This window comes from Natator depressus, chromosome 3 (genome assembly GCF_965152275.1).
Source record: "Natator depressus isolate rNatDep1 chromosome 3, rNatDep2.hap1, whole genome shotgun sequence".
Lineage (NCBI taxonomy): Eukaryota > Metazoa > Chordata > Testudines > Cheloniidae > Natator > Natator depressus.
In genome coordinates, this window is record NC_134236.1 from 44,596,999 (window position 1) to 44,617,229 (window position 20,231).

Consider the following 20,231-nt stretch of genomic DNA (forward strand, 5'->3'; position numbering starts at 1 on the left):
TCTGAGACACTGATAATAATGCAGGAAAGGCATTAACATGATTAATTTGTTCATCTGTATGTTGCGCAATAGATATAAAATATGGGTATCAGAGTAAAACAAAAAAAGAATTGGAGTGAAAGTCCAACTATTTTTTTTTTTTTTAGAATAGCAGGAACCAAAGCTAAATACTTCTTAAGGAAATTAACTGTGCTCATGGATAGAGCAGATTAGAGAGAGAATGTTTATAGTCCAAAAGTACACAGAAAGATCCTAAGACTTAATGAGAAATTAAATTAATTGCTTCATTTAATATATATTATAATGGTGGTGATAGTTCTTGCATAGTTTGCCAAAAGTTATTAAAACCAACAAACAAAAAGGTTTAAAGCCATCTAGTTTAACGCAGCTTTGCTAACTATGAGATAATTAAATGGGCTAAACTCTCTTTTCTGATTGACAGGGTGGATCTCTCCAAGGTTCTTCTATTCACTCGACAGACCAAAACTTCCTTTTTATATCCCTGGAAATTCTGTACGTATGGGTATTGAAGAGGATATGTTAGCCCTATGTAAAGAGAGGGCCCTAAAGCAGAATTACCACATGATCTCAGGTGATCTGATCTACTTGTTACCCAATTTTATTGCTTAGGCATTTTGATTTTTAAAGTTGCTCAAATGTTCGCTTCTTAGCTGGCCTAAGTATTATTGTTTCAACATCATTCAGATCCACTGCCAAGGCACCAAGGAACATCATAGAAATAAGAGATGAAGACAGATCCGGAAAGAAGAAACAGATTTCTTAATTGTACAATTAACCTTTTCTATTGTATTTCTTCTCCCTTCCTTGCTGGTCCAGCCTGTGTAAAATGAATGATAAGTGCATATTAAATTATTCTGGTGGATAATCATTCAGAGATCACCCAAAGTTGTTGCAGAGTGTAGAAGTCATTTATTAATCCTTCTCACTTCTTCACAGTATAGGCTTATTTTCTGTGGTCTAGGTTAAGGGGAAGGATATATAACCTGGAAATTTTCCAGGTTCACATTCTAAAACGTGAAGCACTCAGGGGCTACACTAAGTATGGTTATTTGGTCTCTGAAAATGTTACTGGCAGCATTAAGTAACAGACTGACTAGTTGGAGGATAAATTCGGTAAAAAAGAACTTTCTCCGAAAGCTGGCCATGAACAGCCAGTAAAGGATTTTCCCTGACATTGTGTAAGGCTTTCGTTATGTGAATCATATCCCAAAACTGGGTGACCATAGACTCTGTGATTTCCAAAAGCCACCCTGTGGCAGGAACCAGACATAGACCCAATGTTGTTGTTGTAGGTTTCCCAAGTAACAATGGCTGTGGCAGACTTAACCCTCGTGATCAATTTATATTGTGCAAGCTATTTTCAGAACCCAAAAGGGCTGAAATTTCTTTCTTTGTTAAATCAGAGCTGATATTAGCCTTGATATTTAAAGATTCCCAAAAGCTGACATGGCAGAGCATTTCAGGAACCCAAAACCTGGCTGGTATACCAGCCAGTGCAATATTCTATTTTATTTAATGTAGAGATGAGGTCTTTCTGTAGCATTTTCTAAACAGTATCTAACTTAAAATAGTATTATGCCATTCCCTCTCCAAATATGAGCTCAGAGTGTTGCCTCATCACCTCCATGAATACTTGCCATCCCAGAGACTAAGCACTTCACTTCACGTTACATTTCAGTTCTCACAGGAATGTACTTTCATTATTATTATCTGTATTGCAGTATAGCTCAGCGGACTGGTCAGGATTGGGCATATAGTTTTGTGGTGAGGGCACCAGGGACCTGGTTTCAGCTCTACCATCAATTTCCTTTGTGATCTTGACCACATATCTAATCTTTCTGCACCTTGGTTCCCGCTGTGTGAAACAGGACTAATGCTACTCCTGTTCCTTTCCAGCAGTTGTGAGGATGAGTTTACTAACGTTTTTGGAGGGTGCAGAGGTATTATGTGATGGGGGCCATAATAGGTAGCTACAGGGATACAGTGAACTAGGTGCTGTTCAAACAAATAGTAAGAAGTACTAGGACAGATCCTTGGTGTAAACTGTCATGTCTCCACTAAAGTACAAATGTTTCTCAGAAAACATTACAACCTGAGGTATAGAGATATTTTTGGCACCACCCACATAACTCAGTTATGAGGGCATCTTAAGGTCAACTGATAAAACGTATACACCACACCACATCATCATGCGTTTTACACACACACACAAATCCTTTCTAGCTTCTAGCAAAGAGGCTTTCATAGGAAAAGTGGGATCTATATCTGGGGAGGTTTGGAGGACTGGGCCAAAAGAAACCTGATGAGGTTCAATAAGGATAAGTGCAGGGTGCTGCACTTAGGACGGAAGAACCCAATGCACAGCTACAGACTAGGGACCGAATGGCTAGGCAGCAGTTCTGCGGAAAAGGATCTAGGGGTTACAGTGGACGAGAAGCTGGATATGAGTCAGCAGTGTGCCCTTGTTGCCAAGAAGGCCAATGGCATTTTGGAATGTATAAGTAGGGGCATTGCCAGCAGATCGAGGGACGTGATCGTTCCCCTCTATTCGACATTGGTGAGGCCTCATCTGGAGTACTGTGTCCAGTTTTGGGCCCCACACTACAAGAAGGATGTGGATAAATTGGAGCGAGTCCAGCGAAGGGCAACAAAAATGATTAGGGGTCTGGAACACATGACTTATGAGGAGAGGCTGAGGGAACTGGGATTGTTTAGTCTGCAGAAGAGAAGAATGAGGGGGGATTTGATAGCTGCTTTCAACTACCTGAGAGGTGGTTCCAGAGAGGATGGTTCTAGACTATTCTCAGTGGTAGAAGAGGACAGGAAAAGGAGTAATGGTCTCAAGTTGCAGTGGGGGAGGTTTAGGTTGGATATTAGGAAAAACTTTTTCACTAGGAGGGTGGTGAAACACTGGAATGTGTTACCTAGGGAGGTGGTAGAATCTCCTTCCTTTGAAGTTTTTAAGGTCAGGCTTGACAAAGCCTTGGCTGGGATGATTTGATTGGGGATTGGTCCTGCTTTGAGCAGGGGGTTGGACTAGATGACCTCCTGAGGTCCCTTCCAACCCTGATATTCTATGATTCTATGATAGGTGGCGGATAGTAGCATGATGGCAATTTTTTGACAGCGATGTGGATGTATATAGAGAACAATTGATCTATCATCAATGGATGGTAAATGAAAGGTCAATCAGCTCCCAGAACATGTTTAAACAGAACCTGTAGTTTGGGTCCCAGGACCTCAGTTGACAGAAGATAAAACTTCGTACCATGTTGAAATTCATTCTATAGGTTAATGGTTAAGATTATGAAGGACTGCTTTCTAGTTCTATAGCTTAAATCTGGTATTCACTGAAGACAATATTTTGCAACTCTTACTGATATTGAGTGGGACCATACATTAGTCAACATAAAAAAGGATGGCAGAATCTGGGTATAAATGAGTCCTTTCATTCAAACTCATGATCCTTAGAGACTAGAGTTGCCATGCATCCGGTTTTCAACTGGAATGCCTGGTAGAAAAGGGACCCCGGCGGCTCTGGTCAGCAGCACAACAGGGGCCCAAGGCTACGGCAGGCTTCCTGCCTGCCCTAGCTCCGTGCGGCTCCTGCAAGCAGTCACCATGTCCTTGCAGCACCTAGGTGCATGGATGGCAAGGGAGGCTCCGCACACTGCCCCGGCCCAGGGCCGGCTCCACAGCTCCCATAGGCCGGGAAGCTGACGAATGGGAGCTGCGGGGGAGGCACCTGCGGGCGAGGGGGTCACACATAGAGCCTCCCTGGCCATCCATGTGCCATAGGGCTGCAGCGACCTCGACCTGCAGCAACCCCACACCCTGAAACCCCTCCCACACCTCAACCCCTGCCCACCTCAGAACCCATACCCCCCCCGATGGAGCCCTCACCCCCCCCGCACATCCCAACCTCTTGCCCCAGCCCAGAGCCCTCTCCCGCACCCCAACCTTCTCATCCCTGGACCACCCCAGAGCCCACATCTCCAGATGGAGCCCTTATCCCCCTCCCACACCGCAACCCCCTACCCCAGCCCAGTGAAAGTGAGTGAGGGTGGGGGAGAGTGAGTGATGGAGGTAGAGGGGATGGAGAAAGCAGGGATGGGGCATCAGAGAAGGGCAGGGCAGGGCCTCGAGGAAGGGGCAGAGTGGGGCAGGGGTGTTGGGGTTTGTGCCATTAAGAAGTTGGCAACCCTATTAGAGACATTCCAAAATCTGCCAGAATATGTAATTGCCACCTGGCTTTTAAAGTAAGAGAGAGAACTAGCTATTTCTGATTAGACACAGCCTGTTTTTAAAGCATTCAGTTCCCCTAATAGAAATGCACAGGACTCTTCTTTCAGTTGTACTAGATTCTTGGTTTAGAGAAACAAATAGCACAAACAAATAACTAAATCAACATACAGCAGCTGACCCTGAAAGTAGGAGATATACGGAGAAAGGAAAGAGCTAATGACATATTACTTTGCCCAGGTCTGGTAAGGTATTGAAGAGATCAGAACTATATTACTCTCTCTCTTTTGCTGAGGCATTTAGTATGTTTATTAATGGTTACACCTTGCAAAGACATCCTGTAATTGCAGTCCCAATTCATGTTTCCTCTCCTAGATATAAATGGTGTTCATTAAGATGAATGGCTAAACTTTCATTGCCAATTTTTAAAAAGCCACTTTTAAAATTCACAAAATGGTCTGCTGGCTTTATTAGCAATCAGCACAGTGCTCCAGGAGCTATTGCAAAGATAAAAGCATAACTAACTCTCACCTTGTGCTCAGAGATTGGGGGACTGTAAATATGGAATTGCAAAATTAGAAGTCAAGATAATAGTAACACATTCCATTACAATTAGCGATGCCAATCATGTGACAGGCTCATATAAATCAACCAATAGAATAAAATGTGGATGTAGCCTTTGCTTACAGTGTTTTATATTAATAGACCATTAAGATTATGCAAAGGACTAATTTGAATGATAATTTATTGTATGTATGCATATATGTAGGTAGGTAGATACATATGGAAAAAGGCCTTTGTCACTAAAAACAAGTTACTGATTCCTTTCTGCAACAATATAACTGAGCCTTTATTATGTTTTGAGCAGAGTTAACTTAATATACATTAAGCCAAGCCCAAGAAAGAAACCAACAGAACCCCACTAGCCATCACACACAGTCCTCAGCTAAAACCTCTCCAACACATCATCAGTGATCTACAACCCATTCTGGACAATGATCCCTAACTTTCACAGGCCCTGGGAGGCAGGCCAGTCCTCACCCACAGACAACCCGCCAACCTGGCATATTCTCACCAGCAACTACGCACTGCACCATAGAAACTCTAACTCAGGAACCAATCCATGCAACAAACCTCGATGCCAACTCTGCCCACATATCTACATCAGCGACACCATCACAGGACTGAACCAGATCAGCCACACCATCACCGGTTCATTCACCTGCATGTCCACCACTGTAATATACTCCGTCATGTGCCAGTGATGCTCCTCTGCTATGTACATCGGCCAAACTGGACAGTCTCTACGTAAAAGGATAAATGGACACAAATCAGATATTAGGAAAGGCAATATACAAAAACCTGTAGGAGAACACTTCAACCTCTCTGGACACACAATAGTAGATTTAAAGGTAGCCATCCTGCAGCAAAAAAACTTCAGGACCAGACTTCAAAGAGAAACTGCTGAGCTTCAGTTCATTTGCAAATTTGACACCATCAGCTCAGAATTAAACAAAGACTGTGAATGGCTGGCCAACTACAAAAGCAGTTTCTCCTCCCTTGGTGTTCACACCTCAACTGCTAGAAGAGGGCCTCATCCTCCCTGATTGAACTAACCTCGTTATCCCTAACCTGATTCTTGCTTGCATATTTATACCTGCCTCTGGAAATTTCCACTACATGCATCCGACGAAGTGGGTATTCACCCATGAAAGCTTATGCTCCAATACGTCTGTTAGTCTATAAGGTACCACAGGACTCTTTGCCACTTTCACAGATCCAGACTAACACAGCTACCCCTCTGATACTTAATATACATTGTGCATTGTATGTATGGACTACTTATTTTTATTTTGGTGTCTTTCCACCATCTCCAAAAACAGTCCTTTTGGGGGAAAAAAAGAAGACAGAAAAAAAAAGAAATACATTCAACTAGTGACTTGCACAAGACCTCACAAAAGTCAATGGAAGAACAGGGATAAGAATTCAGGATTTCCCCGCTGCACTAGTTGCCTAAATCAGGGGTTCGGGACCCCTCAGGGGGTCATGAGGTTCTTACATGGGGGGTTGCAAGCTGTCAGTCTCCACCCCACTCCCTGGTTTGCCTCCAATATTTATAATGCTGTTAAATATTGTGACAAAGTTCCTGCTCTACCTTGGTGGGTCTTGTGCTTATTGGAGGATTTGCTCGCCTTGGAGCTTCACGGCAGCCCTCAGCTTGGCCATTTTTCTGAATTCACAGTCCAGGTCACTCCTCCTGTGTCTGACCAGGAGTTGGGAGGATTTGGGGGGAACCTGGACCCACCCTCTACTCCGGGTTCCAGCCCAGGGCCCTGTGGAATGCAGCTGTCTAGAGTGCCTCCTGGAACAGCTTTGCAACAGCTACAACTCCCTGGGCTGCTTCCCAATGGCCTCCTCCCAACACCTTCTTTATCCTCACCATAGGACCTTCCTCCTGGTGTCTGATAATGCTTGTATACCTCAGTCCTCCAACAGTCCACGTTCTCACTCTCAGCTCCTAGTGCCTCTTGCTCCCAGCTCCTCACACGCACACCACAAACTGGAGTGAGCTCCTTTTTAAAACCCAAATGACCTGATTAGCCTGCCTTAATTGATTCTAGCAGCTTCTTGATTGGCTGCAGGTGTTCTAATCAGCCCATCTTAATTGTCTCCAGAAGGTTCCTGATTGTTCTGGAACCTTCCCTGTTACCTTACCCAGGAAAAAGGGACCTACTTAGCCTGGGGCTAATATATCTGCCTTCTATTACTCTCCTATAGCCATCTGGCCCGACCCTGTCACAATATATGAAAAGTGTTTTCAATTTATAAGGGGGATCAAAGTCAGAGGTTTGCTGCGTGAAAGGGGTCACTAGTACAAAAGTTTGAGAACCACTAGCTTAAACCATGCTGCCTTTTACTTGTGCCAATACTAGAATTCAGGACATCCTCTCTCACCTCTGTGCTCAATTTTACAGACTATGCTGCCTCTCAAATATGGGTAAACAGAAATTATTAATATTCTCACACTTTGATTTTGAAACAGAAAATAAAACCTACCTAGCATTTTTTGGATTAGACATAATCACATAATTTTAGTTCATATTAATAAAATTTTAATTTTAAAATCTAGGCTCATAATCTCCCAAATGTTGGGAAAGGCCTCTCTCTCTTGCAGCATAAGGAAGAAGAAATTGATTTGAAAATTTGCATGGGATGTATGCCCTTAGTATTAGCGGCTCGAGGGACTCTGTCAAAGGTAGATTCACTGCAACTGTAAAAAAGTACAATGAGGAGATTGTCAGGGAATATCTCTGTATTAGGTACAGCCTCCTTGGAAGAAGGGAGATATTGGAGCCTTTTGGGAATTTGTCCAGGGAATGATGGAAACAGCAGAAGCGGGGAAAGAGCAGAACTAGATGTGGAGTATCTTAAGGAAAGCATGGTCTCTTTCCAAGAGAAGAAGAAAAGTGGAAGTTGCATGTATAGATAGCATCTTTGGCTAGGAAGAGGGATGGCCACACTGGGGGAAAAGAAGGAGCAGAACCAATGTGTGTGTGAAGGGGATGAGTTCAGCAGGAGTTGGAATTAAGGACATTCACAATGTGGGATGACGGGGTGTGCACCCCACACCATCCCTGAGAGGCCAATTAGGTTCCCTGGCATCACCTGAAGGTGGGCGGGCCAGGGTTAATTCAGAGTAAAACCTAGCTGAGGAAGGGTTGGGCCAGGACTATAGAGCCAAGAGGCTGAAAGCAGAAAGGGACTGCAGGAAAAGAAGTCTGCAGTCACTCCCTGGAAGGAAGTTGGTTATCAGGAGGAAGCCCAGGGAGAGAGTAAGTACTGGAATCCTGCTCTGCAGCAAGGAGTCTAGTAAGAGACTAGGAGGAGGTAAAGTAACTATGGGGAACAGAGTAGGCTCCTGTGGTAAACCAGAAGCAGGCAAGAGAAGATAGAGAGTCTGAGTAGGAAGGAGACCAGGGAAACAGCAACAGGGCCTGGGGCTGACTTGATCTGAATTGCTGATTGTAGGTTCCCTGGGCTGGGACCCGGTGTAGCAGGTGGACCCAGGTTCCTATGCCAGCCACTGGTATAATGACAGAGAGTCTGAAGAGGGGTCTGAACACTGACTAGCAACACCATTTGGACAGTTGTCCTGTTGGACTTTGTAATCCCAGATGGGGTAGACTAAATGGTGACCTAGCCAGAGGGCCTAGTTACCAGAAGAAAGGCTATTGCAGAGCAAGCAATGAGCAGGAGGGTGACAACTCTATTACAGATGGCTGCAGTGATATTAGAAGAATACATTCTCTACTGGTGAAATAATCCAAACTCAATGTATGGGGATGATTAGAGACCCCTCTTCTCTATCCATATTCAGTTTTTATTATCTTTATTTTGGCAAAGATTCAGTGACATCAGATCTTGCCTGAGAAAAATCTGAGTGAGGATCCGAGGCGTTTAATATGGTACAATTGCAGAGAGAGTAGAAAGTCAGTAGAAATCAGTTGGAGACTCTTCCATAGGCGATAGCCTTATGGATGACCTAATTGAAAAAGAGAATCCCATTGACTGCAGTGGCCTTTGAATCTGGCTCTGGAGGCATGGCAAAGCAGATTCTTAAGATAAATCTACTGATGTAGGAGTGGAGAGAAGGAAGAGACTTGGGAGTCTGGGTGAGAGCCACAGGATTCCAAACTGTAAGTTCCTTCCTTCTGAATTCTCCTGTCACTAGAATCCTGCCATGCTATCATGTGCATTATGCATATTGTCTCTTGAACAACCCTGAACCAAGATCAGTTTTGTACTGCAGTACTGGGACTATCCAAGGCCCTGTGGTCCCCCAAGATAGGAATTAAATGGCACTGAGTCATCCAAATATATAGTTATGAATAAAAGATGTTAGTAATCATAAATCCCTACATAGTTACTGTACCAATAATCATTACTATATCATGAATGGCATTGCAGCACTGACTGAAGTCAAGCAATAGTTTACCTAAGGGGCCTATTCCTGAAATGAGAGTGTAGTAGTTGCCATGTATGCAAACAAGATATGATCCTACAATGGCGTACCAGTGACCAAGAGCAGTGGAGGTGTCTGGTGAATGACCCATAGCAAACTGACAAAAACCACAGCAATAGCATAAGCGCACAGTTATGTGAGTTTTCTGTTGTGGCTTTGATTGCAATTGTTTGCTGTGAAGTTGCTGTGATGATACTTGCTGAGTGTGTTTGCTGTGTAAACCAAAGGCTTCAGGTTTAGTAACTTGTCAATTGCCCTAGATAACTATATAATGTTGCCTCACCATGGCCCTGATGAAGCAAAGTACTTATGTTGTGTCCTGTTTAACTACATGAGTATTCCCACTTCAGTCAATGGGACTATCCACATGCTTAAAGTTAAGCACCTGCTTAAGTACCTTGCATTATTACTTACACTGAGCATGGAGAATGCTGCAACTAATTATGTTATCTGAAAGAAAACTGGAAAAGTTTTAAGCTTGACAACTGCACTGTCTTACATCTTGTTCTCAAACTGTTTGTCTTTCTGCCTGCACAAGAACCTGACAATTGTTGTTAATTAAAATAATATTGAAATCAATAGTTACACCAGGAATGAATTTGGCCTTATTTTAATTAAACGATCAATGCTACTTTTCAAATTTTATTACTGTCAAAAAGAATTCAGTAACTACTACTGCAAGAGATAAACAAATGCAAGTATTAAATCTTGTGAAATCAAAGTTCCCTATTTCATGACTAACTTGTATGCAGCTGCAATGATTAAACACACATGTCTCAGAAAGTATATTCAGTTAAGCAGTGTTCTATAATCTGTGGCCCATACATGTCTTGGCAGGGTCCCACCAGACAACCCAATTAAAAGTTACTGACTATTCATTTAAAATTGTGTCACATTAGGGAGTTAACTTTTAAAGATTTGAAAAGTTGTCAGTTTTCCCCAGTCTACTAGCCACGTCAACATGCACATTAACATACAGAGTCAATAGCAGCAGAATAATCATGCTGAAATTCAGCTGCACAGATGGTATTAAATAATTAACCATTTTATTTATAAATAATACACTTAACACAACATAGACAGACAGACAGATAGGGTGGTAGATATCCCTTTCTACCAGAAGCAATTCTGTTTTCCAGAGCAAAACTTTAAAGACAAATACTCTGGAGTGTCTGATTTCATTTAAAGCTACTGTTAGGAGGGAGGGAAACAAAACAAAACTCCACAGCATATACTTATTTATCAATAAAACAGAGAGAGAGAGAGATTCCCTGTTTTATTCTATCCAGCAATAAAAGTACAAAGTTTACTGTGAGGAATACATTTGCATTTTATTTATAGCTGCATTTCCATTTGTTTTTCTCCTTCCTAGAAAACAAAGTGGTGGGATCTACAGAACATTCATTCATGTTGGATGACTTGAAGGGCCGACAAAACACACAAAAGAGAATTCAAGTTTCACTTAAATTATTTTCATCAATAGCACACTGTGAGATTCTTGCCTGAATAATTTTTTGCCAATAGCACAGAGAAAATGATTTTTCAGAATAGGTTGGGCATGAAAGCCAAAGAAGAGGTTGACAGAACTCATTTCCTCATCCAAATGAGTAAACAGATTTGTAGGAAAACAGTTTACAGATTTTTAACTGAGTATAATCAGAACATATTACTAAATTATAATTTTTGATTATTAGTTTTATCTACTTTACAAAAAATTACAGCCATAAACACTGCAACTTAATCCAGAAATTCAGAATGAGTCCTGCTTTGGATAACTTTTAACAATAAGTTTCCCTCCTCCCTGCGCCAAATGCCCATTTCCACATCAAAAATATCACAGTTTGCTTTGTTCACCAATCTACTGAATTGGACATATGGAGCGGGTGAACTTCTTGCTCAACAAGCCTAATTTTACTTAGATGATAAACTCCTTCAGACAAGACTGCCTATTTGTTTGTATAGTGGGGACGTGGTTTGTGATTGGGGCCCCTAGATGCAACTGTAGTACAAATAATAAATAAATCTCCTCTCCATGTCACATGTGCATATTCAGGTAGTGTTGGGGAGACGGACAAAGGCACAGGCATAGACTCTGTACTGTACTCCTCTTTTTACCTAGCCCACATCCTCCATGGGGTCCAAATTCTTGGCTTGCATGGAGTCAAGAAGAGTAAGAATGGGGCCAATCACCCTTTTCTGAACGGTTCCCCTGTCTCAAAACACTAAAGAGAATGCACCTGTAAGTTAGTGAAGTCGACTGGCCTTCATCTCCTCAGTGTGGCGCACCACCACTGAGTGGGTTTTGTGCTCAGTCAGTGGTTGAGGAAGCTCTGATGGCATTCCTTTTGTGGATTCTGTGATATTTCTGGACTGAGGGAGCTGAACCTCACAAGCCTCTCCTGCTGTGTGTCTGTTGGATTCCATGATCCTGGGAGCCCATCAATGCCAACTGGCAGAGTCCTCCTCCCCCCATATTGTAACTCACATCAGGCCTGAACACTCATTGCCTCAGTACACTGTTGTCATATCTCAAAGGTGTCATGTAAGGTATCATAACCAAACTGGTGACACGTTGGTCCTGAAAATCACCGTGTGATGCATGTACTGACTGTGTACCGAGTTACAAATATGTATTGGAAATATGTTCTTAAAATGTGTTTGGGAGGCAGAGCATGAACCCATCCCACCTAGATAAAGGAATGTGTATTTATCTCTCTGACTGGGTTGGTTACAGGGAAAGGACATTTGCATATAAGGTAAATAAAGCCATCAAGCTAAACAAGCGGGGAAGAAGACCATTTAACAATCACACTGAGGGACAGAATCTGCACCCCAGGAAGACTTCTAGTCTCTGGAGGCAGAGACAATGGACTCTGAGTAATAAAAGGGGAACAAAAATATATTTTTGTTATCTATCACTAAGAGGACAAGAGGCTACAGCACCCTTTGGGGTCATGAAAGCGGGATCCTCTTGGCCTGAGAGCCAAGTGCTGCTGGACACTTGATGTAATTTAGAAACCTGCTTAGACAAAGACCCTAACTTGCTGAAATTAAGTTTTAATAACTAGAAAATGTGTTTTGTTTTGCTTGTAACCATACCTGTCTCTTTTATTCTTGCTAAGTATCTCTTAAAGCTCTATTTCTTGTTAATAAACTGATTTTTGTTTCAATACAAAACTATCTTAGTGCTGTGTGTTAAAGTGGAATGTAAGTCCTCAGCTAAACCAACAAGCTTGTGTGTGCACTGTCTTTTTGGAGGCAGCGAACTTGATCATTTCTGTCAGTGTCACAAGGACAGGGCACTGCAGAGAAATGTCTCTGGAGGAAACTGTGCATTGGGGGTTCACTGATTGTTACCTTTGAGGCAAGTGTTGGTCTGACAGAATATTTAAGCGTTTGCTAGCAAGTTAGACAGGCTGATTATCAGGGAACTGACACATAACTTAGAAACAGCAAAACTCTCACTTGATGAGGCAGTTGCTCACAATTCTGGATGTCCTGAGCAAGTTGCCACAGACTCCGCTAACAGTTAGAAGACCAAGGAGGAAAACACGGGAGGTATACTAACCTCTGCAGGGGACCAAGGGCTTGATTAGTCATTCATGCAGGGATTAAAGGCAGCAATTATTCAGACTCTCTCCTTTGTTAATGATTATGTTTTATCTGCAACTGCTTTCTGGGTTTTCCTAGGTAGCTGTTTACTGTGAGATTATATGTTCAAAATGTAACTCTTGGATACCTGTTGTCTCATTGTATAGTAACTAGATGAGCTTCTTCCTCCCAAAACACTGGCAACAGCATTTAGAAATGGGCTCCAGATACGAGAATATATTTGGTTGTTCATGTGAGGGCCCAACCATTATTTTGAGGAGAATGGGCACTTTTAGGGTTGCAACCTGAACAGTGTTTCCTTAAGGCTGGCCACATGAGAGTGAATGTTAGCCTGATGCAGTGTGTAATCACATAGACTACTCTGCTGTACTAACAGTCAAACTGTTGATCATAGGCATTGATTGATACATACAGATTATTTATTGCCTTATAGTCCCTTGCCTTTTCCCACCTCAAACAGAAAAGAAATGCACGAGACGATTCATCTTATGTTCATTAGTAGACTGGTTAAATTTAACTTGCAGCATTATCTGGCTCATAATGCTTTGCAGACTTACTACAGTAAACTGAAAAGGAGTACTTATGGCACCTTAGAGACTAACCAATTTATTTGAGCATAAGCTTTCGTGAGCTACAGCTCACTTCATCGGATGCATACTGTGGAAAGGACAGAAGATCTTTTTATACACACAAACCATGAAAAAATGGGTGTTTACCACTACAAAAGGTTTTCTCTCCCCCCACCCCGCTCTCCTGCAGATAAGCTATTACCAGCAGGAGAGTGGGGTGGGGGGAGAGAAAACCGTTTGTAGTGGTAAACATCCATTTTTTCATGGTTTGTGTGTATAAAAAGATCTTCTGTCCTTTCCACAGTATGCATCCGATGAAGTGAGCTGTAGCTCACGAAAGCTTATGCTCAAATAAATTGGTTAGTCTCTAAGGTGCCACAAGTACTCCTTTTCTTTTTGCGAATACAGACTAGCACGGCTGTTACTCTGAAACCTACAGTAAACTGTAGCCTTGATGTGCAAATACATTATTTTGGCTCTTGGTTGTTGATAACAGTTGTAACCCAGGTACATGAATTAACAATTCTGGCATTATTTCAATTCACTTTTGTCCAGTGGTCAAATTCACTGGTTAAAATGAAACTTCAAGCATCTGAATCAATTTTCAATTATATAATACTGAAAAATATGCATACGTGAAAAGGGTATGGTTTAAATCCAAAAAGCTGGATTATCAAACCAGCCATCAGCAAGAATATTTTCTTTCTGACACAGAAACATGTATGAAAAAGGGAGGTAAACATGAAAAAGAAAAAAAAACCCACCATAGCTTGCTTCTGCAGGGAGAAAAAAAACCCATGTGATTTACTATTGAGCAATAATGTGTTTCCTTACCAAGTAGTTTTGTGGTAAGGAATAAATCCATTCCTTTCTTGTTAAGTGGTTTCCAATTAAATTTATATGAATGTTAATTCAAGAAATGTGGCTCCTTTATGAAAAAATCTAAGTTCCACTAACATAAGACTAAATCATTTTAGGCAGAGAACATTAAACAAAGAGATGAATGACATATCTTTATTTAATGCTACACAGTTATGAAACAGCAAATGTTAAGTTTAGCGTAATGCAAGTAAATATCTGTGCTTCAGTTGTGATAATATATAGCATTAGGGAAATAGAGGAGAACCTAATGAGCAAAGTCTAAACAAGAAAGCAATTTTGGGTTACATCAAGCTCCTTAATATGGTGTATAATATGTATTGAGATAAAATGTTCAACAATAACTAAAATAAGAAATGTCAAAAACTATAAATGTGTTATATGGGAAACTGTCTTTCTGAATGAAGTCACAAGTTCTTTTAAGAGGAAAAGTTTTGATAAGTTCTTAACCAACAACTTACATTTAAAAAACTAAGATGTCTATTGTAATATCAATCAGGACTCTAAACAAAACTGGGATTATGAAAGGCCAATTTGCATTTCATTTAGTTTCCTTCCGTTTATGTAAAAGTGAGGATGGCCTGCTTCTCCTTTTACAGTTTTGTCAATCCAGAATAACTATTACACGTTCTGTGGATTCATACTGGTGTAAAAGTGGTGTAAATTAAGGAGAGTTGGACCCATCGTACCAAAGATAAATCAGTACATCAGGAACTGCCAATACAGCCTCAAACATCTTGACACTCATTTTCTAATTACTCAAACAAATTATATAGTCCAGGTTGGCCAATGAATAATAATAATCTGCCAAGAAAATAAATACATTGCTGATAACAGGCTAAAAGAAAAATGTATTTAAAAATCCTATGAGATGAGATTTTTTTAAAAGGATGCAATAGAAGATGAAATAAGGAAATACCGGAAAAGATATGAAATTTAACAGCTTTTCAATATACTAAACTTGGATGAGATTTGTACACAGAAGACCCACTCAAGCTGCTGTTTGTTGCTGTACTGGCACAATGCAGCCAGAAACCCACTGGATCCAGTTACACACTTGGGGGAATTTTTAGGCGGCAATGTTATGCCACAGCCTCCTATTATAAGGGGCATACCTAGAAAAAAGAGGCATAGCTGGGATGTCTTTAAAGTCCCAAACCCCAGGCCTTTGGCAATACCAGCCATCATTGCCCTCCTTCCCCGATTCCTGACCGTGGTCCTGTACTGAACATAGTTTAGCTAGACGAGATAATCTGAGGCATCGATTTTAGGACAATAATGACAAAAACTGAAGGAGGTTTGCTTTGGCTTTTACACATACCCATTTCTGCACTGGAATGTTGGATCCATAGTATCTGAAAAAAGAAAGTCCAAACTATTCAAGCATTTATCAAAACAGGGTTTGATTGTTCCTGTACTTTGATATGAAGAGTTTCATGTAATAGAGCAAGTTGTTTCCCCTTCTTCCCTGAACAAAAATGACCTTAGTGTCAAATGAATACTATACTAGAAATTCAGCAACAAGCAAGCAATCTTCAATGCATACTGGCTAGGCAGTGACTGGTTTCATAGAATAGTAATATACCTCAACATCATCTGCTTTTGCTGATGCTGTCACTTCAGATTCCATAAAAGCAAAAATCTTTGCAACCTGGGTACTCGAACCAATACATTATTTTGGTGATAAAATGTATAGGCATCTTCATGTGCATTACTTAGAAAAAAAATAGTAATTTCAACATCCACCACAAGTAACTACTGTTGCAGAGGTTTAATAAAATAATGAAAGATTGGGAATGAGTAGGAGACACATTGTTCAGAAATTCCTGCAAACTTTAATGCAGTCGGTTTCCTGACACCGCAGTGCTTATCTCCCCTAGAGCTGGTGCCAAGAAGCCCCACCCTCCAAAAGCACACTTTGTTTCAACTGCCATTCCCGCAGCCTCCCCCCTAACTTTTAGCCCAGTGGGTTAGGGCATTCACCTGGGATGTGGGAGGCCCCTGGTTCAGGTCCTCCCTCCGCATGAGGGGGAGCAGGGATTTAAATAGGGATTTGCCACTTCACAGGTGAGTGTTCTAACCAGTGGGTTATGGGATATTTTGATGTGGGGTTCCCTCAGTCTTTCTAGTTGAAGCTGCCCCCCTCCCGGATAAATAGTCACTGAAGCAGGAGAACTGGATCCTGGGTCTCTCACAACATAGGTGAGTGCTCTAACCACTAGGCTATAGAGCCGTTTTTATGTTTGTACTCCCTCTCGCTGACCCAAATGACTCTTTGGATAACTAATTAAAGTGCAACAGCTTCAACAGGAAAGACTGAGAGAACCCCTCCTCCCCAACACACACATCAGAATATTCCATAGCCCAGTGGTTAGATCACTCAGGTGAGAGGTGGCAGACCCTTGTTTCGGGTAGAATGGGGGACGTGAAGCAGGGGTCTCCCACATCCCAGGTGAGTACCCTAACTACTGCACTAAAAGTTATGAGGGAATTCCTCCCTCTCATCCCCCATCCAATGCTGTTTTGTGTGAAATTGCCTGAGAGGCCCAATCTGGTAGGCATGCTCAGAGGATGCCTATATGATTGGGCCCCACATGCAACTTTGGTGGCTGGACACCCGTCTTTCCTTGATTTGAGAATCAATCTGGAGTCTACATGGCAGATAGGTGCCCAGATGCTTAGAAGGAGACATCAGTGCACATGCTCAGAGGCAGAAATAGAGGTGTCTGGCGAACTTTTACTGTAAAAACGTAGGCACTGACTGAGCATAGGTGCCTATAGGGTTCAGTGGGAGTTTTGTGCATCACAGTGGTGATGAAACTGGGACTTCGGCATTTAGGGAGTAGGGATTTAGGTGCCAAACTCCTTTTGTGCATCCGGGCCTTAGTCTCTCAGTAGCTCACCTCCCCATCTGCAAAATGGAGATAATAGTTTTTCTCTACCTAATAGAGGAGTTATGGTTTAGATACAGTAAAGATCACAGTACACTGAGGGTATGCCTCCACTGCAATTAGACACCTGTGGCTGGCCTGTGACTCAGGATTGTAGGTCTGGAGCTAAGGGGCTGTTCAACTGTAGTGTAGACATTCAGGCTCGGGCTGCATCCCAACCTCCACCTCACAGGATCCTAGAATCTGGCCTCCAGCCTGAGCCCAAATTTGGACACTGAAACTAAACAGCCCCGTAGGCCAAGCCCCATGTGCCTGAGTCAGCTGCATGGGCCAGCCATGGGTTTTTAATTGCAGTGTAGACATACCCTCAGATACTATAGTAATGAGGGCAATATAAGTATCCAAGATAGCCAGAATGTAAATGGACGTTGAGGGTGTATATCATTGAATACATTCAGAACCTTGCAGTATGGAACTTCCACTCCCTAAGTGCAGCAAGATGTTTTCTTTTGCTGGATTTAAAATTACAGCACATTTTGTTCCATGAAACACATGGAAATGTGGACGTGCTGGAAACCCATCGGCAAGCACCATGCCAACAGGAACTTCTAATTGCTTTCAATGACATTTATTTTTATTTTTTATGTCTGTGAGATAAGAGGGGAGGGAATACCATGCATTTTGTGAGGGCAGAGAATTTACATAACATTTGTAATGTCAAACAGAAGAAAGTTGAACTAAATATTTGTAGAGGTAACCATCATCTTTTGAATGAACATAGCACATTATGGTCATTCATTTTTCAATAACATAGGAAATATTCCAGAGTGAGATGTTGGTCAGCTGATCAACATTAGGGCCAAGATTGTAATTAGCCCAACATAGCTGCAAAGGGAACCAATGGGGAAAGCATAAGGCACTTCCTTACTCACCTATGTGGCCTCCTGGCATTGCCAGTGTGTGCACAAGGACAGGAGGAAAGCAACACACACAGAGGTAGATTGGGATGGGGATATTCTTGGATCCAACCTGTAATGTGCCAGCCAGCACTGAGACAGTGTGGAGAGGAAAATAATTTGCTAGTGCTATGGGTCAGTAGGAGATCACTTCCCATGTGAAGCAATGGGTAAAGAAAAGAGAAAGAATCATCATGCTCAAAAACACACTTCCTTTCCTGGACTACTCCAGGGTGGTGCAGCTATGGATCACCTCTTACACAGAGCCCCGGGAAAGTTGTAATCTAGCCCTCCATCTACTGAACTATGAGTCCTCATTGCTATCATGTCCTCCTTTATGGTTCTTTTCTTCTTACCTTCCTTTTTAATGTTCTTCATTTATTTTTTTGCCTCTCATTTTAATATTGTTGGTTCTTAAAAATATTCTGCCTAAGTTACAAAGAGATGTTATCTACACAGCATAAAGTGTGTATTTTTATGTATACTGACTTCTTCATTAGTACACAAGTTCTATTATTTTATTTTTTTAAATTGTGAAACTTCTATTGACAACAAAGTGCCTCAGAAACCAAATTTCCTGTTGCAGAATCCAACTGTAATGGCTGAAAAAATCAGCCTTAAACCTACAGAAATCAGTTGGCACTGGTCATTGCTAGTCTGAGCTGCAGTAAATTATTCATTTGCAATTGCCTATCAATATAGCTCAGAGAACACTAATCAGTTTTTTTAGAAAGACGCAGGACCAAATTATGGCTCAACCTGTTTCTGATACTGTACAGCTTCACTGTTAGCGAGATTCTCTGAAATTGACAATTTCCACCATTACAGAAAATGAATTAATCTGCACTGTGGTTCTGCTTTTCAGCAATTTAGTAATAATGTGTTAGTCGTGAAAGGTCTGAATATGAATCAGGGCTTCAGAATAGAAATGCAAACATTTATAGTTTCTTTAACCACTCTGCCTATTATCATGATCTCTCTGAAATGCAAGTAGCAGTCTGACAAGTGGAAGGAAAAATATTACAACATGACAGCACAGTTCACTGTATAGAAAAACATTGTTTTACTACCACTAAGCAACTACCCAAACAGATAAATAAACCCCACACAAAACTGCAGAAGCAGAATTTCTTTTTAGGAATCTAAATCTGTTAAAATGGTTCTTTCTAAAACATCCTTGAGGTAGTACGACTACTAATTAGCATGAATATTATATAAAATATATATGTGGCCATCCTGCTATTAGTCAGCATCTTCACTCTCTTAGGATTCAGTTGAACAACTTTGTTCTTCATCTGTTTTACTTTCTGACACTTTCTAAAAGACATTTGGCTAAGCAATCTGTCACTTACTAATACATTATTCCAGTCTCAACAGAGTAACAATAGGGCTATAGATTTAGAAAACCTGTTGATAAAAAGGAAAAACACTCCTGTTGACTTCAATGGGACCATAATTTTAATTTTTTTATCGAGCTCAGGTTTAGGGTTGGGTTTGGAGGACTGGTCTGAGGCCAAACTGGGCCTAGATTTTGAGTTTGGAGTTGATAATGCCAAATTTCATGAACTGTAGTCACAATATTTAACCTGTATAAACACTGAAACCGAAAATGGACCTTTCTTGTTTGGTTCTGAGCCAGAACCAAAACCCTATAGTTAGATTTACCAAACAGGGATTAGAATCTGCTCATCACACTCTTGCCTAGAAATACAAAAGAAGAAAATAAATGGATGAAGATTTGACTTAACACTAATAAAAACAGTCACAAAGGTGGACATGGAAGCCCAGTACTGAACTAAGGTATCCTGCCATGGTGGAGTGGAATAGCCCATACAGTGATGCTGTTCTGTGGATGCAGTGGACATGATCTGATAATCAGGAATCTTTCCTGCACACTGAATGATCTTTGTAATCTACATACAATGGTTTCTTTAAATAGCCTCATCTTAATTTGAAAGCCTTTGTCTCAGGTGAAAACTGTTAGTCAACAGTTTCTTGAGGTCAAGTGAATACTTCACACCTTGAAAAAACATATTGA

General features: G+C 41.4%; 1 protein-coding gene across 1 annotated transcript in view; it reads right to left on the reverse strand.

Moving 5' to 3' along the window:
- Positions 1 to 20,231, reverse strand: part of CSMD1 (CUB and Sushi multiple domains 1) — a 1,960,312-nt gene that overhangs the window by 1,047,952 nt on the left and 892,129 nt on the right. The window lies entirely within an intron of this gene.